At 40.0% G+C, this 26,451-nt stretch overlaps 1 protein-coding gene and 1 pseudogene across 1 annotated transcript in view; one reads left to right on the top strand and one right to left on the bottom strand.

Moving 5' to 3' along the window:
• Positions 1–26,451, bottom strand: part of Prkca (protein kinase C alpha) — a 378,576-nt gene that overhangs the window by 269,447 nt on the left and 82,678 nt on the right. The gene's annotated exons all lie outside the window — the stretch shown is intronic.
• Positions 21,742–22,218, top strand: LOC122128351 (annotated as a pseudogene).

Here is a 26,451-nt window from a genome sequence, read left to right as displayed (position 1 = left end):
TCCAAGTTTCCTTTGCCTTGTTTGCCATCTAGCTCTCCTCATGGTTACAAGGTGACTACAATAACTCCCCAAAGCTACATGCATAACTACAGCAGAAGCAGACAAGATTTTTAACTTATATCCCATTTTAGGGTAAAGAAACCTTCTCCAGAAGCTACCTGCTCCACTAGGAGGAATCAAATGTCCATCTACAAGTAGTATCCTCATTATTGTCTTGGATCAGCCAAGGTTTGTTCAAATCACAGGGAAAGGACTGCACCCCTAGAGCAAACTGGGCTCTGTCAGCAAAGAAGAGGGAGGAATGTCCACTGGGTCGATAGTCACCACACAGTATCTCAGTATTTTTCATTCTCAAACCAGACCACCCTCCCCCTTTGTAACCATCTTTCACCTTCTCATGCACTCCTTCCTACCCATGGGCCTACTTTCCCTGAGCCCACAGTCACACTGCATGCTGGCACCACCTGACCGCGTCCTCCTGCATAATGCACTCTGTATACACACCCTGACTAACTTTGCTGGAGGAACACCATTTTCGAGTTGTCACTCACTGGAGTCTCACCTTGAAAATCTACAATGAAAACTACCTTTGATTTACCCTCAGCCTGGCAGGAACCTGACCTTCTGCCAGCCTTTGTTGCTCAACCCAACACAAGTCTCCTCAGTGGGACTTGTCTGCTTACTGTTCCCTGGACGTCTTTGCTCAAACCCACCTCTCTCTCACACCTCCACTTTGCTGTGCTACCTGAAATGGCCCTGTTTTCTTCTCCATTGCTGCATCTTTCTCAGCTCCAAGGAGGCAGGCTCAAACAAGCCAGACCTGGTTTACCTCCCAGCCAGCTCAGCCACTTGCTGCTACATGACTTGGCCACATTAGATTTCCCTGTCCTCCCCAGGGTCGTTCTTCAAGCACTTCACAAAGCCATTAGGATAAAATATGTGTAGTGATGCCACATCATCTATATAATCGTTTCCTTCCTCTTCCTAAACTATACCACCATCAAAAATCCTTTTAAGACCACTCCTAAGGCAGAAGGTGTGGTTTGGTTGTGGAGTGCTTGCCTAGCTTGGACAAGACCTTCTTCATTGGATCCCCCATACTTCAAGGGGGAAAAAATACCATCCCTGTTGCCATAGGCTAACACTGTTTCATTTGGGTTTCTTCACTGCAGATACCTGAACATTTTCAAAAGAATAAGCCATGTGTAAATAATACAGTCATGTCTATTCCTGAGTTTTAAAACATGATGCAAAACCTTCTTTTTAAAAGATTTATTAGCTGGGCACCAGGAGTTCATGCCTGTAATACTATCTACTCAGAAAGCTGAGATCTGGGGATCATGGTTTGAAAGAAGCCTGGGTAAGAAAGTCAGTGAGACTCTTAGCTAAAATTAGCCATCAAAAAGCCAGAAGTGAAGCTGTGGCTCAAGTGATAGAATGTAAGCCTTGAGGCAAAAAGCTACAGAACAGAGCCCGGGCTCTGATTTCAAGCCCCGGTATCAGCATTAGAAAAAGAAAAAGACTTGATTGGTATACATGAGACATTAGTTATGCAAGGGGAGGTTCATTTTGACATTTCTATATATGCATACAATTTACCTCAAACAAACTCAGTCCCTCTATAGTTCTCCCTTATCTTCATCCTCCTTACTTAATATAATTTCAACAGATTTCAGTGTTATATTTTCATATATATAAACTACGTTTGCCATATTCATTCTCATTCACCCTCTCTGTTTACCCTTTTCCCTGCTACCCCCCCCCCAGAGTCTGATTTATTCCCCTATCATTCATTTTAATTGATTTCATGTATGAATTATATCAAAGGATTTCACCACAGTGTTTCAGACACAGCTATATTTTATTGAACTCAGAAAAAGCTCCTCTATTGCTCTTTTCCCCCATCCTTCCCTTCCATTGATTGACAGCTTTCATTGAGATTCCTTGTCACCTTCAAACAGAGTGAAAGTATTTCAGTATCATTCACTCTCCAACATTCTCTCTCCCTCTCCTCCTTTCCCCTCATTCTCCCAAACTGTCCCATTGTTATAATCTGTCAATCTGTCCTATGTGTATATATCTTTTAGGTTTATATTCCACAAAGAGCAAAAATTATGCACTATATGGCTTTTTAACTTGAGTTATCTCATTTAATATGATCTCCATTTCCATTCATTTTCCTCAAATGACAATTTCATAGTTTTCCTTTTGGCTGTTTAATATTCCATGGTGAAAAAAAAAAAAGTACCACATTTTCTTTATCTATTTCTTGAGTTAGGCATCTTACCTGATTCTATATTTTGGTTACTGTGAACAATGCTGCAATAACTTTTGCAATAACTTTGGTATGTATATGTCTTTCTGTATACTGATTTTCGCTCCTTCAGATATATGCCCAATAATGGTATGACACAGTTATAATGTAGATCTTTTCCTAATTTTCTTGAACCTCCATATTAATTCCCATGGTAGCTACACTAGTTTGTATTCCCACTACTGTTGTATGAAGGTTCTTTTACCTCACCCCACAATGGTATCCTTGCCAACATTTATTGCTGTTTGCAAAGCCTTCTTCTCTAAGCTCCTTATCATTGCTTTCCACACAATACTATTTCATTTCCAAATCAGATTAACTGGCCACAGAAACATTAATTCCACTGTCAATCCTTTGCTAGCTCCATTTTTCTCTACCTAGAACATATATGAATATGCCTTCAACTGTGACTTTCACTAAGCCAAGAGTTGGTGTCTCACTCCTGTGATCCTAGTTACTCAAATGGCTGAGATTTCAGGATAGTGTTTTGAAACCAGCCCAAGCAGGAAAGTCTTTGAGACTCTTATTTTCAATTAATCAGAAAAAAAAGTGGAGGGAGCTGTAGCTCAAGTGATAGAGTGCCAGTGCTTTCCTCATCACTAATTGATTTCAAGTATTTTTTTCTCATATGTGAATTTTTAGGTTGGGAGTTTATGTTACATAAACACTAAGGAAAATCATGCCTGACAGACAGATCTTTGCTGTCTCTTCTCTCCAGAAAGATATTCTAGTGCTTGTGGTTCATGCAGAGAAACTTCCCTCGGCAGAGACAAGTCTAGATGCTTCTTTCAGAATCAGGCCTTGAGGAAGCCCATACTTCCTCCCCAGCCTCCACAAAAGAGTTCACAGCTCCTCCTTACTTCTGCTAAAGCACTGTTATCATAATGGTAGAAAGTGCCAAAGAATTGTTTTAATAAACAGGGTTTTTAATGCTCTTAAAAAACTCAAAACACAAGTACTTGATTCTATTAGCTAAAGTACACGGAGCCAACAAAGGATTCACAGTGGAATGGACAGCATGCGGCTGTTTCAAAAACTGACGTCAACAGCACTTAAAAGATTGAACTCTTAAAAATACTCAACTACAGAGAAGTGTTCATGTGTAACTGGAACCAACCCTGGAAGATTCTAGAGCTGTAAGTGTGCTTTAAGAATTTTTTTTACTTACGAATCAAATGTATCTAGCTTTATACTTTCAAGTCATACATCTCCCAGACCCCTGGATTCAGAACCCAAGGATGCAGAATCAAGGATCATAGGCATGAAGCACTTTCTAAGGACTGACATAGTTTCGAATTGTTCCCCATCTCCTGCCTGCATGTTGTTTGAATGCTCCACCCACACCTCCATGACCAAGGGCGCCAGAGTGTTCTACAGCTCAGGCCTGGGCTGCTCTCTACTTTTCCCATCTGACTCTTATAGGTCCTCCCTCACTGAATGTAGATTCATTGCCAAGTGTCAAGAAGTGTCAATTCCCTGTTAACACGGGACATCACTGCACCGCACATTGCTCACTTGAGGTCCAGGTGTATTGTCAACAACCCTGTGGACCACCCTGACATCACCAGTGGATGAGACTGGGGCGATTAATACACTCTAAAGCCATATTTAAAGTGTTCAGAGAGAACTAAATAAGAATAGGGTGTCTGGCAGTTGTCTTACCATGCAAGGCTATGTCTTGTATTGTTCCGAAACCTGGCACCTCTCTCTTGTGTTTTGAACAAAATGCTTCTAAGGTTATTTAGGAAAATAACAATCCTGGGCAGGATCCTGGGCAGGAGGTGGTGGGCTCTATGGCTCCTTGGAGTGACTATTGATCTTGACCTTCTCTTTGGCTACCTTTAGACAAAGAATATGCCAATACTTGGAGCTCTCAGTTTTACAGTTGATATTTATTTGTGTCATCTCTTTGTCTAGGAATGTAAAAGTGATTCTAAATTAAGATGTATAATAAAAATCAGATTTATTGTACCCACAAAAAAAAGAATTTTTTTATTTTATAATGTGATTGTATTTTTCAACTAGGAACAGGCCATTTGAGTAAACCATAATTATTACAGCAGATTACCTGAAAGAAACGGAAGGCATAGCTCTCTTAGTACTCATAGTTAACAGACCAGACCACTAGGTGATATCTCTTAGAAGACTTTTGTATGAGTCAGGTTAACAATTATCATATGTAAACAATACTTCCAAACTTGTCTTTCTTGGATATAATACTTCATATTAATAATTTTATAGGCAAGTTTCTGGTTTATAGAGTCCAACTTTTCTAAATTATCAAAATTTCAGATCTGGAAGTTCCCATTCATTGAAGATTTCCACAATAGGGGATGGTAAAAATGTGAAACATGGCTTTTGACAATGACACATCAAAGGCTGCATCATGAAGGAATGTGGGCATTCTTGATATACCCAGTTACAAGAGCCACCCTGCTCTCGAGCTCAGAAGAACCCCTCTGGTTTCATGGAAAGGTATGCTCCACTGTACAGAATTCTAACAGCTCTGCTTCTCTGAGGTATAGAACACCTGAATGAGGAACAAGCACTACTCACCTGAACTAGTAAATAAACAACTTTAACCTTGTTATACATAATCTCACCACCATTTAAAATATGTCATGGGACATAAAGATGACCTGCTATAAAATATGGCCATGTTGTAAAAACAGGATGGGATATTCATAGTTTACCCTGTGTCTCTATCTTCAGCATTAGAATCTCTGTTGAAGGGTTACTGTGTAGAGTCTTAAAGCTGACAAGAGCCACTATTGTCTTTCTGGCCATTTAAAACATTTTGAAACTAATATACCCTTCACTTTCATATATTGGCCCAACAATACTTAGCCAATATTTACTGAGAGCTTACTCTCTGTTCTCCATTTTAGATAGTTTTATGAACAAAAACAGACAAAATCCTTACCCTGTAGATGCTACATTCCAATTCATGACACATTAAATCTAAACTAAGCTGTGCTAAGCTCTCAAGACCTATAGAAATCTACTTCAGGAGTCCCAGGACTACTGGAAAACTGAAGGAAGGATGTCTCACAGGGAGAACTGTATCCCCTATAACATTCAGATGTCAAAGTCCTGACCTCCATTTCCTTAGAATGTGACCTTACTTGGAGACAGGCCTTTTACAAGGTAATTAAGTTAAAGCAGGTCATTGGGATGGGCCCTAATCCGATATGACTGACGTCTTTATAAAGAGGAGATTAGGACACGGACATGCTCAGTATACCTCAGAAGACACGGGCAGAAAGACAGTCCATCAAAAGCCAAGAAGAAACCAACTGGCCAACAACATTGACCAAAATTATGAGAAAATGAATTGTTTGTTGAAGCTACCTAACCTGTCATCCCAAGGTGTTATGTAGGTGACAGCTAAAATAGCGGTAAAGGGGAAGGTGGCAACAAAGGAATGTTAGGAATATCTTTCCCTATAATGCTGAAAAACACTTAATACAGTACAGCTCACAAAACACATCTCATGACTGAGTTTTGACATCCTCGCATAAATGGACAGGAGGGGAAAGTGGGGAAGGGGAAGGGATGATGTCTTCCTTCCAGACAAAGGGAAATCTAAATCTGACAGTGAAGGCCACACTGTTGCAGTGAAAAGAGCCTGCGATAATTTCCCTCAAAGGCCAGAGTTTCTTTTTATTGTTCCTTCTCTGTAAATGACTCAGGCAACCCCTTTCAGTTTCCCTTCTCTCATTTCCAAAGTAAAAACGAGAGGAGATTTACATGTGACTAAAGGTGAATAAGTAGTCAAATGAGCTCCCTGGGTTCTGTACTGAGACTGAGGGTGGGACATCTGGACTGTGTCCCAGAGACTCTGCACCAAGCCAGAATCAGAAGTTTCTGTGACCCTTGTTAGCTGTAAAAATAAGATATGATCAATATGCCGGTGAAAATTCCAATCCTTTCTTCTTATTTTTTTTCAGGGTATTTTGAAATGACAGAAAAGGGAAGAGTGTGGGGGCACAATGACATCATTCAGCACCAGAACTTCAGACTAAAAGAGATCATTTTAGGGTCTTCATGATCCAAACTGATAAAACCTTTGCCAAAAGTCCTTTCTACTCCTGTAGTGCTAGCTACTCAGGAGGCTGAGATCTTAAGATGACAGTTCAAAGCCAGCTTTGGCAGGAAAATGTGTGAAGCTCTTGTCTCCAATTGACCATCCAAAAGCCAGAAATGGAAATGTGGCTCAAGTACCAGTTCTGAGCAAAAAAGCTCAGAAACAGTGCCCAGGCCCTGAGTTCAAGCCCCAGGAAGAGCACCAAAAAACAAAAACAAACAAACAAAAAAACAGTCCCACACACTGATTCTCACTGTCCTCAAAGCCTCACAATCTTTAGGAACATGTCCCTAGATACAGTGACTATCTGTTTTTTTTCACCAAATATTTTTCTTTCCCATCTCAGTAAAGCATTGGAGACAAAATGTAAGTGAATGAAGAAATAAGTCGATAGATCTATTCCTTAAAATCTTTCTGAGTGTGTGTGGAGGATCTCAAGGGGAGGGAGGCAGATAAATGGAGAGGAAAAGGGTGGGAAAATGCAGTCATAATATTCACTGTACATATATGGAAACGGAATTAACTTGAGGGGGATGCATGGGATTGAGATAGATGGGGGAGAAGGAGGGAAGGGGTAACATTGTACTCATAACCTTATATATCAAATTGAAACTTCTTTGTATAACTATCTAAACATAATTTAAAAAAAAAGAAAAACAACTTTCTGACCACGTCCCAGAGCCTCCACCTCAGTCTCCAAAAGTTTATTACGAAACAGAATTTCTTTGCATGTAGGCAGCTTTCTGTCAGCTTTTAGAACTCCTTCATTCCTAGAAGTCTAGTCTACAAGCCATTAAGGGCTTCTCTACAAATCCAGTTTTAAATTCCTTGCCTTCCCTCCAAATGGGAGATCAGAGCTCTGAAAGAGAACTGTCAAACTCCAGTTCCCAGGCAGTCCCCAGAAGGAATGCTGAGCAATCTGTGGTCCCTCTAAAGAAGACCACACTCCAACAGGACTAAATTAGAAACAACAACAACATATGTGTACACAGTGGGTAAGGTCATGTGCAAGTTATCATGTTTTGCATTTCTGATGTGAAAGGTTAAGTAGCTAACAAGAGTTTAATTAGAAGAAATAAGAAGTCGTTAAAAAAGAAAATCCAAGCCTCATACATCCTGAGGACTATTAGACAAAAAGCCTCCCAAGTTTCCTTCTTAGATTTTATTTATACTTAACCCAAGAGACAACAATATCTAAATGAAATTTTGGTAGAGGAATATATATTCCTAGCCGGACAATTTGTGTTTTGCATCTCTACCACCTGACAAGCAGCCAAGTCATAGACTTATGCCTGAGTAATGAGAAACAAATGGCCTTCACTAGGGTGACACTGGAGGCATAGGGACCTTCCTTACCAGGGAAGGTGTGCAGTGGAAAAAACAGCAGAAATTCTCTCTGAGTGCATTTACTGCATGCTTGCTTGACTGGAAACCTGGGTGCACAGCCACTCTCCACCAGCAGGAGTGGCTAGGGGCCAGGCCAGCACCCAGCTGTAAAATGGATATACCACAGATGCACTCAAGGCAGGGGCAAGAGAAAATAACTCTGGCAGGACAAGCTCCTTCACTGCACCTGGCTCGGGGAGGCACCAATTCCTGAGGGACCAAAGTTCATTATGCAGCCAGACTATTTTATGGTACTGGGGCCGCTCTGGATCTGTAATTATACTAAAGTTTAATGGCATAGTAAACTATACTCTGGACTTCATGATTTTCAACTGATCTTTTATTGTCTTTGTAAGAAAAAAATTTAGGGAGGGGAAGGGTGATTCACTCCTGATACTGTGACATGTGGACAGAAGAGATCCCACACAGACATGCCACAAGGAAGTTTCTGGCAGCCAGAAAGGGCAGTGCTCACACAGGGCAATGTTCCTCTGGGAAGCGAGGTGGCAAGAGGGGGCAAGAGGTCTCTACAGCTGCCAGCCAAGTGTTGTAGTTTCCCTGCTGCCCAGGCTACCCATCTCTGCCTGGGTAAGTCTCCTGTCGTCTTTCCTTCCCTGTCCCAGCCCATCAGGTCAAGGCTCTCGGGCCTTTCTGCTGCAGCTTTCAGCAGGGCACTATCCCTTACTCTTTTGTAAGTGTCCACTCTCTGTCCATCCTGCAAAAGGCCAACCCAGACTGTGTTGCCACGTGCCAGTTACCACACCCAGTTTTCTGTCATGGTATAGTGAAAAGTAGAAACCAGGAAGACTGTGGTCCAGAATGGTGTGGGCATAAAGCAAGACCTTTTTTCAAATATAAACAAAGCAAAAGGGAGAATAACTCATGCAGTAGCAGAGTACCCGTCTAGCATATACAAGGCCCTGAGCTCAAATCCTAGGAAGGACGGAGCGAGCGAGAGCAAGAAAACATGCTGTGGGAAGTGTCATCCATCATCCATTGAACTAACATTTATGGAATATCCGCTGTGTACCAGACATACCGAGAATTCCCAGGGCACCGTGGAGAACAAGGTGACACTCAACCGGGGAGCACAGCTGGCTTGTCGTTTTTAGTAGCCTGGCACATCCTCGTCACACAACTTATCCAAAAACCAAGTGACCCAGAGATATTTTGAACTGGGAAGGGACCAGAAAACTTACAACCTTTTTTTCTTGAAGATCAACTTTTTATGTCTCTCTGACATCAATTTAAGGAAATCTTTGATCTGAGTAGAAACAATGCTTTCAGAACATTCTTGGGGACTGGCCTTGTGGGTTTGAAGCCTCTGGCCTCTGCTGTGATATTTCTGAATGAACAGCTCAAGACTTTCAGGGCTACCACTGGGCGGAAAGTTAATAATCCACACCTGAGCAACTGAAGGGAAACTGCCAGTTTGTAGCAAGCTTTCAATCTCTCCTGAACACTGTGAACTTACAAAGGGCATTCACTTCAGGTGTGGGGCAGCTCAAACTCCCCTCCCCCAACTCCAGCCAATACACATTTAATATAGAATTCTCTCCGAAGAAGAACTTTTAGAGGAAATCCTGTTACTTATTTTCTTGTTTGTATTATTATGATTAACCTTGCTATTATCTAAATGAACATTATACTAAAATTAAAGTTCAAAAACAGCACCTAAGATATGTATTTTTTTAACCATTGTGGCTCCTGTGTGTTTATCCTCAGCAATTGCTTATCTGGTTAGAATTAGGATTCGAAATACAATTAGGTTTACTGGAAAGGACTGGATGAAACAAGACAGGAAAGTGGGTGACAGAATACTTTTTGTCTTTAGGCCTTGATTTGGCAGAAAGTGTGGAAAATTAGCAATTTAATGTTACATCTCTTTATTTTAGAATGTAGGTTTGTTTGGTACACACAAAGTGCTTTATAAATGTTCTTTGACAACAAATAATGTGAATGATTTTTTTTTTAAATAGCACCCATCTCACTCATAGATATATAATATTGGTGAATTTGAGGTTAGCGGAAACCACATAACTCTGTATGAGTTGTCCTTTTGAAAAAGGAGTTTTTCTTGGCAGTAATTGATATTTGAACTCAGGACCTTGTAACTGCTAGGTAAGTGCTCTATTACCTGATTGTCAATGTTTTGAGTCTTGTCTTGTTTATGTCTGGAGACAACTGGACCACATGACTCCATTCTCATACTAACGCTTCCCACATAGCTGGATGACAGGGATGAGCCACTATGCACAGCTTTGTATTAGTTGAGATGGGATCTCACAAACTTTTTGCCCAGCTGGCCTCAAGCTATGATCCTCCTCATCTCAGGATGCAGGCTATCATACCTGATCAAATATTTTAAAAGTTTGAGTTATTGATTATAAAACAGGTTGACCCATTGTAACAATGAGATGTACAAGACACTATGTTGAAAAATGGACTTTACAATTTAGGTGCTGGGGTAGTGTAGTTGTGGAGGTGGGAGGAAAGGGATGGTAGGGGAAAAACAAAGGAGGAGGTAACAATGCTTGATAGGAAATGTACTCATTACCTTGCTCATGTAACTGTAACCCTTCTGTACAGTATTTTTACAATAAAAAATGTATAAAAAGTGAGAAAACCCTATTTTAGAGAATTTGGAAATGTGGGAGAATATAATAATAATTTTTAAACAACCCATTAATTATGCCAGCATTTAGAAATACATATTACCCTCTTGGTATGTCTTTGTGTGCTGGGTATATTTAAATATATTCCCACTGTAGTCTAGTACAGACACTTGTATCCTTCATTTTTCATATATTACTATGTCACAAACTAATCTTTGAAAACATATTTTCTGGTGGCTTCATGATCAGTCTTGTGTCAGGAGACCATGATGTATTCATCAACCTCTCCACCCCCTGAACATTTTCTGTTTCCTTTACTACAGCTCCTGCCGCCTTGAGCTTTCACATCTGCTTGAATCATGCAGTTGCACACATATAAGCAGAAACTAAGGTGGCAAAAATTCAGAAAGACAAGAACCCACTCCTAGCTGGTTATATGACATAAGCACAAACATCCTGATCAGGCACCTATGAAGAAGCTGTGATACTGGAACAAACTCACATCTATAATCCTAGTAATTCATGGGGCTGAAATCTGTGGATTACAGTTCAAAGTCAGCCTGGGCATAAAAGTCCCTGAGACTCTTATCTCTAATTAACCATCATAAAGCTGGCTCAAGTGGTAGAATACCAGCTTAATGAATAGCATAGGCCTTGAGTTCAAGCCCTGATAATGGTATACACACACAGACACAGAGAGACACACAGACATACAGAGAAATATATATTTGACGTCTGCCTATATTTCTTAACATAGAGCACCTAACATCCCTATAGACAAGGAAGTTATAAGAATCTTCTCTTCTGATATTTGGCGTCTAACCCCAGTTCCTGTCACAGAGGTCTGAAATCTGAATTACATGGTTGAGAAGAGTATCTGTTCTACTGACGTGACTCTCTGAGGGCTTCAGGACATGCCTCAGGATGGAAACTGGTTGCTTAAGAACCACCATCTGATTAGAGATTGGAAGTTCCAGCCCCACCCTCTGACCTCCAAGAACAGAGAGGTGAATGCAGAGCCCTTCACTTATGGCCAATGATATAATCAATTGAGTCTTCATAATGAGGCCTCCATACAACCCAAAAGGACAGGGTGAGAGACCTTCTTTGTTTTGAACACATTGAAGGGGAGGGGCATACCCAGAGAAGGCACAAGAGTTCCATCTTGCCTAGTGCCTCTCTTCTACCTGGCCACTGATCTATTTCATACCATAGGCTTTAGAACAACCCAACAGTCCTAACAATATCCTTGAGGTCTGTGAACTGCTTCAGCAAATTCCCAGGTAAGGGTTGCTGGAACCCCAAGTTACAGGTAGCAGGTGAGAAGTACAGGGGCACAAGACTGAAAGCTGAAATAGGATGGTCGTGTGGGACTGAGCCTGAATATAACACTACCTCCTTGTAGACAGTGTCCGAACTAAATAGAATCAGAAGGTGCCCACCTAGCAGGTGTCTGCTGCAAGACTGCAGCAGGGCATGGGAAGCACACACACATATGGTGCTGAAGAACAGGAAAAATCCTGCTGCTTCCTGTCTCTAATCATTGGTTAGAATCTCTAATTCTTCCTAGAGAATTGGTGATGGCTGATGTGATAAATCCCTACATGTTTTGGTGACGATAAGTGAAGCATTCTGAATTGACAGTGAACACAGTAAAGACTTTTTCTGGCCCTCTGTTATGCAGATAAGAAGAAGAAGGAAATAATTAATCCAGTTTCAGAGCACATCAACCTTGCTGCTAAGTAAGAAGTTCTTGGGAAATTCACCAAGTAGACAGAATTACCACCCTTAGGGATACAGGGTAAATGAGTCTGGTCTCCTGCCTTATCCTGGAGACCTCTCCCACTTTTCTATAACAGTGATGTTCAGACTTTGAGCTCCAGCCAAAGACTACCCGTTATTTTCCTTGAAATGATTAGCTAAGCTCAGACTAATGCCCAGGCCTGCAGAACCTGATCTACCAGTCATCCTGAGCAGAGTGGTGCTCCAGAAAACGATGGAAGGTAGAGAGGTACCTGCTTCACACACAGGTACTAGTTTGTTAAAACAGCAATCTAAACATTCACACAGTGAGAACAAAGGAGAATATTCTTGAGAGGATTGCAAGGACTCAATAGCTATGCACATAAGACCATATAAAATGATACATATACAACAAATTAAAGAAAGGTTGGACAAATGGGATTGCATGAAGTTGCAGAGCTTCTGCATGGCAAAGGACATAGCTAGCAAGATCAATAGAAAGCCCACGGATTGGGAGAAGATCTTCACTAGCCATACAACAGACAAGGGTCTCATATCTAAAATATACTTGGAACTCAAAAAATTAAATCCCCCAACAACAAATCCTCAAAGAAACAACTGCCCAATAAATAAGTGGGCTAATGACTTAAAGAGAAACTTCTCTGAAGAAGAAAGAAGGATGGCCAATAGACACATGAAGAAATGCTCAACCTCCCTAGCCATAAAAGAAATGCAAATCAAAACAACATTGAGATACCACCTCACCCCAGTTAGAATGGCAAAAATCAAGAACTCCAATAACAACAGATGCTGGAGGGGATGTGGACAGAAGGGAACCTTACTTCATTGTTGGTAGGAGTGTAAACTTGTTCAACCACTTTGGAAAGTAGTATGGAGGTTCCTCAAAAGACTCCACATAGAGCTCCCCTATGACCCAGCATTCCCACTTTTGGGCATTTACCCAAATGTTTACAAACACACTAAAGCTACCAGCACAACTATGTTTATTGCAGCATTATTTACCATAGCTAAGATCTGGAACCAACCCAGATGCCCCTCAGTAGATGAATGGATCAAGAAAATGTGGTATATATACACAATGGAATTCTATGCCTCCATCAGAAAGAATGACATTGCCCCTTTTGTTAGGAAATGGAAAGACTTGGAAAAAATTATATTAAGTGAAGTAAGCCAAGCCCAAAGAAACAGGTCCCATGATTTCCCTTATTTGCAATATCTAGTATATGTATGAGTCAAGCAGAAAAGGTCAGATAAGGTGATGTTAGGAAAATGAACCCTAAGATATGTATTTAAATGTTTTTTTTCTTTCATGCATTTGTTTCTAACACAATTATAAGATTATTTCTTTGTTGCTTTGTATGTCCCTCTCCCACAGTATAAACCCTGCTTTCACTGTATTTGATGTTGATATAATTTGTGGAGGGGAAGGGGAAAAACAAGTCGTTTAAATAAGGATACAGGTGGACCTGTTGCAACAATGAGAAGTACAAGTTGTCATGTATAAAACGAACTTTACAACTTGTGGGGGGGGGGGAGGATTGGGTGGGGGGAGGGAGAATGGGAAGGGATGGGAAGGATAAACAAAGGAGGAGGCTACAAGAAATGTACTCATTATCTTGCCCATGTAATTGTAACCATTCTGTACAGTATTTTCACAATAAAAAAATTAAAATTAAAAAAATGATATATATATTTGTTCCCCCTTTGGTATATTCCCTTCTGTCGCTGTTTTTGATTTCTGTACCCTTCGACTTCTATATAAATTTATCTGATCTGGAGAGGGGAAGGGAAAGCACAGAAACAGTGGGACAAAGAGTGAAGTAATTCTGAAGTGAAATCCACTAGACATTATGTAAAAAATAAATTATACAACTTTGCGAGGAGGGGAACTCGGGAAGGGAAAATCTGGGAGAGAATGAGGGAGAGGGTTACACTGTTCAAAAGGAAATGTACTCATTATCTGACTCATGTAACTGTAACTCCTCTGTACATCACCTTTACAATAATTTTTTTTAAAAAAATATCAAAAACCACCAGGTGCTGATGGCTCACACCTATAATCCTAGCTACTCAGGAGGTTAAGATCTGAGGATCGCAGTTCAAAGCCAACCCGGCAGCAAAGTCCATGAGACTCTTGTCTCCAATTAACCACTAGAAAACCGGAAGTGGAGCTGTGGCTCAAGTGGCAGAGTGCTCACCTTGAGCTGAAGAGCTGAGTGACAGCACCCAGGCCCAGAGTTCAAGCGCTACAACTGACCAAAAAAAAAAAATCAAAAATCATGCAATTCAAGAGTCAAGTTTTAATAAAATCATATGGGCCATCCTCGCTTTGCCTTTACTGCTATAAGTGGTTGGAGAGGTGAAGATTACAACATTGCCAGTAGCTGTCATAGTAGCCAGGAGCTATCATTGCCTTAATGTTCACCAAGGCACCAGCAGCTATGCCCATTACATTAATGGAGTAAATGTCAACACCATGAAAATAGAAAAAAAATCCACCTTGGTATTATTGTGAACATAGACCTCCATGGTTTTCAGACCACACTTTGAGAACCACAAAGTTTTAGAGAATAAAAGAACTAAAGTAATTTCACAGTGGGTTCTCACTGTTTTACAAAGGATAATCTTAAAATATTTAGAGGGGCTATAACCAAACAAAAAGTGCTCAGGTTTTTAAAGATTAAAGTGTTCTAAAATAATAAACACAGACAACACTAACTCTATGCAAAGTTTGGCTCAGTCAAAGATGGAAATATTCCTAAGCCAGAGGACAAGTAAACCTGCAGTCAAAAGCACTCATCTAAGGAACATTTGCCGTGAAGTTCAAGAGTTCAACTACTTAACAATGTCCGTGAACTGGAACCAAACTTATACAGCTGTTTTTTTAAAAAAAAAACCATAAGCAACATTTTACCACTTTCAAAGGCTAAGGTACACTTTTTTCGTGCTTGCATATTTATTTAGCAGTTTTAGCGACTATAAACTATCCCCCATATCAGATAAATTAACAGTTTAGTACAGTTTTCTGTGATAAGCAACTCAGACTAGCCACAACCGGGTTTCCATCATGAGTTCACTCCAATGAATTATTAAATTACATATAGATACTTTTGTGCTCATGGTATATATGATATACAGATATTCCTCATACAACAACAAAGCATTCCTGACGAATGATGGAGACAGAAATGATCTTCAACAATACAAAAAGAATGTCTTATTGTAAATATGGGGAACCATGGGACCTATGTTTCTTTGGGTCTGACTTACTTCACTTAATATAATTTTTTCCAAGTCTTTCCATTTCCTAACAAATGGAGTACAGTCATTTTTTCTGATGGGGGCACAGAATTCCATTTTGTGTGTGTGTGTGTGTGTGTGTGTGTGTGTGTGTGTGTGTTTCTTGATCCATTTATCTATTGAGGGGCATCTGGTTTGGTTACATATCTTAGCTATGGTGAATAATTCTGCAATAAACATAGTTGTGCCGGTAGTTTTAGTATGGCCTTGTTTGTGATCGTTTGGGTAAATACCCAAAAGTGGGATTGCTGGGTCATAGGGGAACTCTATGTGTATGGAGTCTTTTGAGGAACCTCCATACTGCTTTCCAAAGTGATTGAACAAGTTTACACTCATACCAACAATGCAGTAGGGTTCCCTTTTGGCCATATCCCCTCCAGCATCTGTTGTTATTAGATTTCTTGATTATAGCATTCTAACTGGGGTGAGGTGGAATCTCAATGTTGTTTTAATTTGCATTTCTTTTATGGCTAGAGAATTTGAGCTTCATGTGCCTATGGGCCATTCTTATACATCTAGGATAATCTTACCAGACAAGCAGAAAAGGTCAAAAGCTAAGTACATATGACCATATAAGATGATACTAAGTGAAATGAACCCCAAGATAGGGACACAAGAGGTTTTTTTTCCTTTGTTGTTGTTTTTAATGAACTATGTGATTTTTTTGTTTCTTTTATATGTTCTTCCCCCATGGTATAACCCCTGTTATCACTGTATTTGATTCCGGTGCCCTGCATCTTGAATATATATTTTTCTAATTTGGGGAGGGGAAGGGAAATAACAAAATGCTGAAATAAGGATATAGGTTGGCCCATTGTAATGGTGAGATGCACAAGACACTATGTTGAAAATGAACTTTACAACTTGCGGTGGGGAGGAAGGAGCTGGGGAGGTGGGGAAGGAAGGTATGGTAGAAGAAAAACAAAGGAAGGGGTAACAATGCTCATGTAACTCATTACATGAGCTCATGTATAGTTAGTCATGTAACTATAACCCCTCTGTACAGTATCTATATATATGAATGTCATTTAAAAAGGAAAACTCAATGGTAGAATGCTTGCCTAGAAAGCTAGGTTTGCTCACTAGCAGCACAACAGATAACTAGAAACAACCAAGGGTAGAATTCCTTATGATACTTTTCTAAAGTTTGTGAAAGGAATTAAGGAAGTTCTTACCAGTACTCACATTTACTCCAGCCTAATACTGTACCTGGCACCAGGTACAATAAGTACCAGGTAGCACCGGGAGAGAAGGAATGGAAGAGGAAGAAAGGAAGGGAGGAAACAAAGTCAATGATGGTAGAATGGTAGATCAGTAGAATTTATCAACAGAGTCTTGGGGGCTTCTAATTTTATCTATTTTAAATAGACTAAAAGACATCTAAATGCAACCCTATTCTCAAATATTGATTTTTAAGCTGCCAATCCCTTCTAATATCCCCAGTACATGTGAGAGAACACAGTGTACAGAGCTACTGGATATACAAATGCTGACACTGTCCTAAGTGCCACTCTCCTAGAAAAATGAATAATCTTTACATCAATTATAATTCATCAACAGACCCTACACCTAAGATCCCAAGACAAAGAGGGTAATCCCTACATTATGTACAATACAGAAGACACAAGATTCACATGGTACCCACTTAGTACAAACAGCCAAGACTTTCCCTTTCCTTTGAGGAGGAAGGGAAGTACACCCTTAAGTATTTTATTCTCCTCACCTCTCATCTCCTTACCAGACCCCTCCAGACCCATCCCTGCATGTCCCATATTTCATGAGCAAACTACAAGAGGCTTGTAAAACTCCCTCTAGTCATCATTTCCAAGTAGTAAGTCATAAAGCCACCAGAAACTGAAGGTTTGTACTTGATCTTCTCTTTCTCACCCCTAATTGTTAAATAAAATGAAATGAATCATCTCACTAAAGATGGATAGGATAAAACTAATATCAAATTTTATAAAGTTGATAAATGTAAAAATGCAAAATTAGGTTACACATGATGGGTCAGGACCTTCCCACTTGGGAAGATCACTTAAAGTTTAAATACCCAGTGTTGAAGCATTCCTTCATTTCTACAAACTAGGTTTCAAAGTTCGGGTTATAATACTAAAAATGTTTGACAATTTTCAGACTAAAGTAATGCCCTAAAATGCAGTGGTTTGAATAAATTATACCATCACAAAGGTACTAATTAGCTAACAATCAATAAAATATAGTCAACACAATCTCACAGCTAGAAGGTCTTTTTACACACTGAATAATCAGATTGAAATTCTTTTCCTTCCAAATATTTTTCTTTTACATAATTTCAATTTATCTGTAAATCTCATATCATCAACGTACAGTTACCTCTGACCGTCTACTTTGATTACAGAATGTTTTCCAGTAACTCTTTCATATGTTGTGTATCATCCATCTACCCCCAAAGAGAGACAGAAAGTGAATTAGTGTCAATACTAATTTTTATAGCATGCAATTGAGTGTAACCTAGGAGGCAACGAATTACACAAATGTTCAAATCCTCATCCAAACCATCTCAAAAAGACAAACTTCAGCTTTTAAAGAAACACTGCCTAAGAAACTCATGTAACAACTGATATTTACATTAAAGACACACATTAAACAGTGCTTAGAGTGTTTGACTATGAATACTGTAACACTTGCCAAGAAACTAAAATTCTGTTAATGCACCGTAACATTAAAAAAAATGTTTCGCAGTTTTACCGATAGGCCAATTTAACCATAGGGAAAAAGGAAGCTACCTTTTTTCCCTCCAAGAAATGAAAAACATGGTTCAGAGCAGCAGAATTGTACAAACGTCAAATGTGAATATGCAAACTATACCGCTTTAGTCTAACACAATTCCTAGAATATGCCTATAATAAAGAATCCATGGATAAATAAAGAATCCATGGACAGACAAAAATGAATAAAAAGCCAAATGAAGGTTACAGCTCATAAATTTAATTCATACTCCAACAAGATACTCACTGACTGGTCAAGTACAAAATTAGTTTCACTGAATCTATACTATTATTAAAAACATTGCTTTCAAAGCATCAATGACTGACTATAAGTCACTTGGAAAGACTTTCACAAATGAAATCATGTTCAGTGTGATTTCCTGGAAATGAAGTGTCCTCCACAGATGAAGAAGTGGCCAAGGAGTCACAGTCCACTGGAAATAGACAGGAGTTCTTCCTTTTCCATGCATGACAAAATGCTACATCCTCACAGCCCTCTCCCATCCAGTAAAGGAAGGCAAGTAAGTGAAGAAGAAAAGGGATGGCCCCTTGCTTTGGCTCCTTTGCTGTCAAGGAACCATCTAGTAATAAGCCCAAAGAACTGGATATATGGTCTTAAATTTTATGCCCCATGTGCCAATTAACTACAGCTCAACAGATTACACCTTGAGACGCCTCTTTTCTCTGAGAAACCCAGGAAAGTCCTAGAACACTGTGAAGTTTTCTGGGCAACATTTTCTGCCTCACAATGGGCTTGTGTACATTTTCCAGGCATTACAGAACTGGTTATTAGCTACTTGGGAAGTTTCAGATTTCAACCATTCCCTCTGGTGAATGGGACATAGGTCATCGGCATCTGTACAATGAGACATTTTCACACACACACACACACACACACACACACACACACACACACACACACACACACACACCTCTTCTAGTGAAACTTCTTTTAGAACAAGTCATCTTAGTAAAGAGACTAGACCTATAAGGAAATCACATTGTTGATGCAAAGTTTCCTTTTCTCCTTTTTCAATAGAAAAATTATAGTTAAAATAAGCAAGAAATCCACCCAGAGGCAAATCCCTGCTATCCTGTTTTCTTAGACATCTGCAGCAAAAGTTTTGGGTTGTTTGGCAATCGGCAATCACTCTATTGGGCTGATGCCAGCTCTCATCATTCAACCCAAGAACTCAATGTATGACAGAGCAAACTGGGGCAGGCATTCAAATCTGACAGCTGGCTGGAGAGGAGGGAAGGAAGCCACATTCTTTTTTTCTTTTTTATGAAGAGGTGAGAATAATGTATTCCATTCTTCCTCACAGCCACTGTAATAATCGCCCACAGGAAGCCCCTGAAGCCCGCTACTAGGAACACAGCCACAGGAAACCTGGCAGCATCCAGCGAAGCACATTCTCCTACCAAAATGCTTGACTTTTTCATTACTAATGAAGAGCACAGAGAGCCATCTGCCAAGGGCTTGCAGCTTACTCCATTCAGGCATTAGTACCTATTGGGAAGGATTCATTTTACATGGAAAGGAACAGGGGTTGGATTATTGGATTACAAACCCATGGAGAAATAATGCTTTGCCTACAAAGAAGTTCTAAATTTAGATTTTTAACACCAGCTAAATCTGTAAATGTCTTCTCTACCTGTGAAATTCAAATGCAGTTACATAGCAGGGTGGGGGCAGGGTTCTCCCTGTTATTAATAAACATAAAGAAACAAGTCTTTTGTGGTGGCATGAAATATGGGTAGATGTTTTGCATATGAAGCCACAGCTGGATCTGATCCAGAAAGCATCCAAGAAGTAGAGTGGATAGTGAGGGGGTAAACCCAAGGGGAGTAGAGTTAACACTGCTGGTTTGAATCCTGTTTCAATGTCCCTATGTCTATATGACACTTTAGGGGGAAAAAATGAGCAGCAATGCTACTTAGGGAAGGACCAACTAAGACTATTATACAACCACTCTCCTGGCATGTTGGCAGCATAATGTATTAAGGGGAACTGGTTTGATTTTGGTTGGTGGGTTTGTTGCTTTATTTTGGCTTGGTTTGGTTTTCCCTGCAGGAGTCAAGATGGAGTTGCCTTTCTAAGAGTGTTTAAAAAGTGACATTGAGTTGGGTACTGGTGGCTCATGCCAGTAATCCTAGCTACTCAGGAGGCTGAGATCTGAGGATCATAGTTCAAAGCCAGCCTGGGCAGGAAAGTCTGTGAGACTCTGATTTCTAAATTAACCACCAAAACCAGAAGCAGTACTGTGGCTCAAAGTGGTAGAGCCTTGAGCAAAAGAGCTCAGGCCCTGAGTTCAAGTCCCACGACTGACAAAAACAAAACAAAACTGATACTGAGAGAAAGAGATTCCATGCTTTCCCAATACGACTAAGTGAAGTCTACCAACATACATTTCTTGGGTATCTTCTAGTATAAGGTCCTGCACAGGATGCAATCTCTGAAAAATGTGATATCCTTCCAGACACCCTGTATGCAGGGGTGGCAGAGACTGAGGAGCTTGGGCTGAGGATCTGGGTGAGTAGCAGGTCTGGTGCTTGCCCGCAGCCCTACTTCTTAAAACACAAAACAAACCACCAGCAGACACGGAACTTTTCTGTTACCCCAGCTTTATGAGGTAAAGGGAGGTGGAGGGAAACTGCAGCAAGCCTTTAAGCTATATAGCACAAGAAAAGAACTCTTCCTTAGACCATGACTCCTTTCTTATTTGAAAAACTGAAATGCATCATGAAAAAGTAAAATAATAAGGGACTCTGCTGGACCCACTAAAAAGCAAGCCTTACACATTCAAATTCATAATGCCCCATTTCTCCATGCCTTACATTTAAACCTCTGATTTCTTTTAAATAACACCATTATTGAAAACTAACATTATGCTGCAAAGCTCTATTACTTGAATTGCTCATAAATGGATTTAGGGCAGCTGCTGGGTTCTCTGAAAGGCAGTATTGTATGCACCTCCCTCAATCTTACCGGGCTCATTCATAAAGGTATTCCCACATCTACATTTGCCCTCTTGTAGTCAGCTGGGTCTGTCTACCTAGAAAAAAATTTTCACTTAAATTGCTTTAATGGTTTCTAAGTAAAATACTACTCCCAGTGATTTATTTTTCCATTTGATTGGCCAAGGATGTGAATTCTAGTTCACAGGGTAAATTCATAAATAAATAGTGCTAGCACCTTATTTGAGCTATGATGTAATATGAGTTTTACATTCCTACTTGCCCATTTCTAACTCCCATATACTACAAAGCTGAGTCTCCATAGTTGTACTCTATATGTTGTATACAAAGCAATAAACCATCTGATTCAGGCATCTTGGCATGTCCCCCACCATTTCAAGGTGAAGAATAATGTCTCCTTTGTGGGCTTGATTGAAGTGCATCTTTCGTAGGATAGAATGAGCTTCTTGAGTTTTAAAGCATATAATATTAAACCATGTTGTAATGATTTCAGGTATCTGTAGGGTAATATTTCTCAGCACATGTCATCAACAAAAGTGTAAAGCAGTCTCTCCTTGCAGCGTCGGCGTGAGAGCAGAGTCCGAGTGGCGACCGCGAAGAGTCATGGCCGGACAAGCATTTAGGAAGTTCATTCCTCTGTTTGACCGAGTGTTGGTCGAAAGGAGTGCAGCTGAAACTGTAACCAAAGGAGGCTTTATGCTTCCAGAAAAGTCTCAAGGAAAAGTATTGCAAGCCACAGTAGTGGCTGTAGGATCGGGCTCTAAAGGAGATGGTGGAGAGATTTAGCCAGTTAGTGTGAAAGTGAGTGATAAAGTTCTTCTCCTAGAATATGGAGGCACCAAAGTAGTTCTAGATGACAAGGATTATTTCTTATTTAGGGATGGTGACATTCTTGGGAAGTATGTAGAGTGAATACATCACTAAAATGGCATCATGTGAAGCTGCCTATTCCATGGAAGTTCTGAGATCTTTCATCATGTAAATAATTTCCATATCTCCCTTTTATAATAAACTGATGGTAACTAAGCTAACCATTGTCTCTAAAGTTTAATTTCACTGTTCTGGTATACACATTTCCAAATAAAACATGTAAATTTTTTTTAAAAAAGTGTAAAGCATGCTATTATTTAAGTCACTACTTCTCTTTTATCTGTCATGTATATATGTTTTAATCATCCTCCTTGTAGGTAATAAAATAACAAAAATGGATAAATCTCAAATCATAATATTTTAATAGTTGTCTGTAACCACAAGGCAAAGTTTGATGCAGTATGTAAGAAACTTAAGTTGCCCTCATATCCATTAAGGTGATTATTGTCAGAAAGTGAAAGCATTGGCAAAGGTGTAAAGATACTGAGACTCATGTGCACTATTGGTAGGATTTCAAAATGGCACTACCACAATGGAAAACAATATAGAGGCTTCTCAAAAACTCAAATAGAGCCCCTATTTGCAGTATATATCCAGAAGAGTTGAAAACAAGGCCTCAAAGAGAGATTTGCACATCCTGGTTCATAGCAATGCTTCTCACAGCAGCCAAGAGGTAGAAGGAATCAAATGCCCATCAGTAGACAAAGTGCAGCATATTCATAATGGAATACAATTCAGCATTTACAAAAGAAAGAAATTCTGTCACCCTATGCCAGTAACAAGCTTGGAAGACACTAAGAAAAGCGAAATAGGGCAGTTACACCCACTGTAGGACCTCACTTATGTGAAATATTTAAAGTCAAAGTGATAGAAACAGAAAGTAGAGTTGTGGTTGCCTGGGGATGGGAGGAGGAGGGAATGGGAAGTTGTTTGAAGTCTATGGAGTTTCAGTTTTACAACCTAAGAAGTTTCTGGAGGTCTGTTTCACAAAAATGTGAAAAAAATATATGAACACCACTGACCTGCATACTAGAAAACGGTCAATATGGCAAATGTTGTGTTCATTGTCTTTTCTCACCCCCCCCCCCCAAAAAAAGAAAACAAACCCCAAACTATAGATTGGAAATTTTGAAACAATTCGAAGGAGCACCTAGTACTTCATTTACTATTTTAGACAAATTATGACTTGGAGGTTTTTATAAAAATCTCAAGACAATTCCGAGAAAACTGCCCAAAAGCAGCTCCTCAGTACCCACAGCATCCCTCTTCTGTGCTTGCCACAGCCTAACTACCCATAGATTCATCTCTAAATTGGATCTTAATCTACATAAAAAATGCAGAATCAGTAAACACAAAAATTGAGCATTAAATAAAATTAAATCTCTGGAAAGAGAACAAGTTTGGTTTTTTTTTTAAGTAAACATCATAATTCTGTCTGCCCAGTGCACTAAAATCTCTAGAAGCTTTTAACAGCAGCAGGACCCTAATTGCATAACCTTGTTTTCAATGAGTGGATGAAATTATGCTATAATTTTACTTATTAAAAAAACATACGAGTAGCGTGACGCCACCCACCACCCCATCATCCATCTGCCTTCCCCGTTGGTTAATTACATATGCTTCTGCTTCTCTTCCTGGCTACCCTGAATACTAACACAGACCCTCGCAATGGGGGATGTTCCCTCTGTGTCTTGCTTTCAAATTGCCTGATTAAACCATGTGACTTCCAGCTTCTAGCCCTGTACTTTCTCAGGGAACTTTCCTTCTTATGGTTCTCCACTCCCAAATTCCTTCCTCATTCCAATCAGCTCTGATTTCATAGGCCCTTATCTTTTTCAGTCAATCTTTCTTTTTTTAAAATATATTTTTATCATAAAAATACTATACAGAGGGGTTACAGTTACATGAATAAAGTAACAAGTACATTTCCTATGGAGCATTGTTACCTCCTCCTTTGTTTTTCCCCTACCATCCTTTCCCTTCCCTTCCCACCTCCTTAACACCTCCCTCTGCCCCCCACCCCCAACAAGGAAGTTCATTTTCAACACAGTGTCTTGTACATCTCATTGTTGCAATGGGTCAACCTGTATCCTTATTTCAGCATTTTGTTATTTCCCTTCCCCTCCCCAAATTAGAAAAATGTATATACAAGATTCAGGGCACCGGAATCAAATACAGTGACAACAGGGGTTATACTATGGGGGAAGAACATACAAAAGAAACAAAAACAAATCACATAGTTCAGTCAATCTTTCAAACAAACCCAACATCAACTTACCAACTTTGATTTTTCTCCCATGACATCTTAAAGGCAGTCTAAGACACTACTACTTAGAGAAGATGTAGTCAAGGTTGAAGATTTCTATACGACCAGCCTATTTCTTCAGCTTCCCTCTGTGGATATAAGTTGTCTGCACACAGCAGATACCGTGCTCTATGAGCTGAAATTATAATGATTTTAAGGGTTCTTCTGCCTTTAATCTGTTCCATGTCCCTCCACTTTTCAAGAACACCGAGTTTGGCTTTTTGAACTCCAGCTGTAGAGACAATTCAGTTCCTAGCTCTACTCATTCCCAGCTGTCCAACTCTAAGGAAAAATATTTCAACACTAAGTTTTAATTGTATCATCAATAAAGTGAAGAAAATAATAATACTTGCCACCTATATTGACATTAGAATTAATCCTAGAAAGAAAGCACCAAGGTCTACACCCTGGTACAGAGTTAAACTCAAAAAACATCAGTGATGGTAGGGACCATCACTGAGGAAGAAAACAGTGACTCTCATCCTTTGGAGTCTGAACAATGACACGATGTCTTACTCTTAAAAGCTCCCTAAGTGCTCCCCACTTCCTCCCAGGCCATAAAAATGTCTCAAAAAGCAGACTCCAGTGGTGTCTGGGATGTAAGCATCAGCTGTGCATCATGAACAGCTAACAAGAATACCCTTTTTTATAGTGAATCACACTCCCTTGACAATGTATAATAGATTGCATGTCTTGAAGTTATCACAAAACTCTGGGGGGTACTTGGATGGATTTAAGTTTTCAGACTAGTTATCAGTCACCAATATAGTACTCAACTTGGCTCAGTTAACAAAAGAGGGGAAGGGAAGAGGGAGCAAAAAGGGGAAGGGAAGGGAGGGGAAGGAAGAGGAACAGAGTGGAGAAATGAAATCTTACCTGTGACCTGCATACCCAGAATCCCTCAGTTTCCCTAAGAAAAATATCTGCTTTGAAGAAAAGGCACTTACATGCTGAGGGCCAGTGCTACATTTACAGTACACTTACATTTACAGTAATTTGGCAGCACATACTTTAGGGCTCTGAAAAATGTCTCTTATTAAACCCAATAATTTTACTTCTAGGAATTTCTATTGCAATCAGAAAATATTTATATGAATATTTATGAACTGTGTGTGCTCTTCTCAGCGTTACTTGTAATAATAAAGGATAGAAAACAAAAGAAGGTCAATTAAAGGTTAAGTAGCTAGGTGCCAGTGGTTCCACCTATAATCCTAACCACTCAAGAGGCTGAGATCTGAGGATGGAAGTTTGAAGGCAGCCTAGGCAGGAATGTCCTAGAGACTCATATCTAATTACCCACCAAAAGCTAGAAATGGAACTGTGGCTCAAGTGAAAAAGTTCTAGCCTAAGTAGTGTCCAAGCCCTGAGTTCAAGCCCTAGAACTCTTTCCCTCTCCCTCTCCCTCCTTCTCTGTCTCTCTGTCTCTCTGTTTCTCCCTCTCTCCAACTCCGTCTGTCTCTGTCTCTCTCTCTCTCTCTCTCTCTCTCTCTCTCTCTCTCTCTCTCTCTCTCTCTCACACACACACACACACACACACACATATACATACAAATAAAGGTTAAACTAGTGTCAGAACAAAAATGGGCCTGCTGACTCACAGCAGCCCCAGCAGCACAGGAGGCTAATGCAGGACCATCATAAACCCACAAAGTCCAACCTGGACAATAGAACAAGACCATGTCAAAAAAAATCTGTTATGCAAGTCACTTTTTAAATTATGTTCTTGAAGAATATATAAGAACATGAGAAAATACTCTTAAGAGGGAATGAGAGTGTCATCCCTTTCAACATTCCTACTCATCCTGAAATAAGGAGACTGGGTCTAACCGCCACCATCTTGGCTACATGGTGGATAATAGGAAACTGGGTTTAACTGGCGCCATGACAGAGGCAGGGAAGTTCCACCCCCAGGCTGAATCCCTAGAGGCAGGGGCGGGGATTTGGATGATAGGTTACTGGACCTGTCAGTCCTGGGCCTTAAACTCATGAGACTATCAAGTTTCCTGTGCCTGTGCCCCTATTTAGGCCCAGACCAGCTCAGACGCCATTACCCCAGGTCTTGTGTCTCCTGGCTCTCTAGTCAC

Source organism: Dipodomys spectabilis, unplaced genomic scaffold (assembly GCF_019054845.1).
Source record: "Dipodomys spectabilis isolate Male_0828 unplaced genomic scaffold, ASM1905484v1 ptg000329l, whole genome shotgun sequence".
NCBI lineage: Eukaryota > Metazoa > Chordata > Mammalia > Rodentia > Heteromyidae > Dipodomys > Dipodomys spectabilis.
The sequence above is the reverse complement of the archived record's forward strand: the minus strand, read 5'-3'. Positions and strand labels throughout refer to the sequence as shown.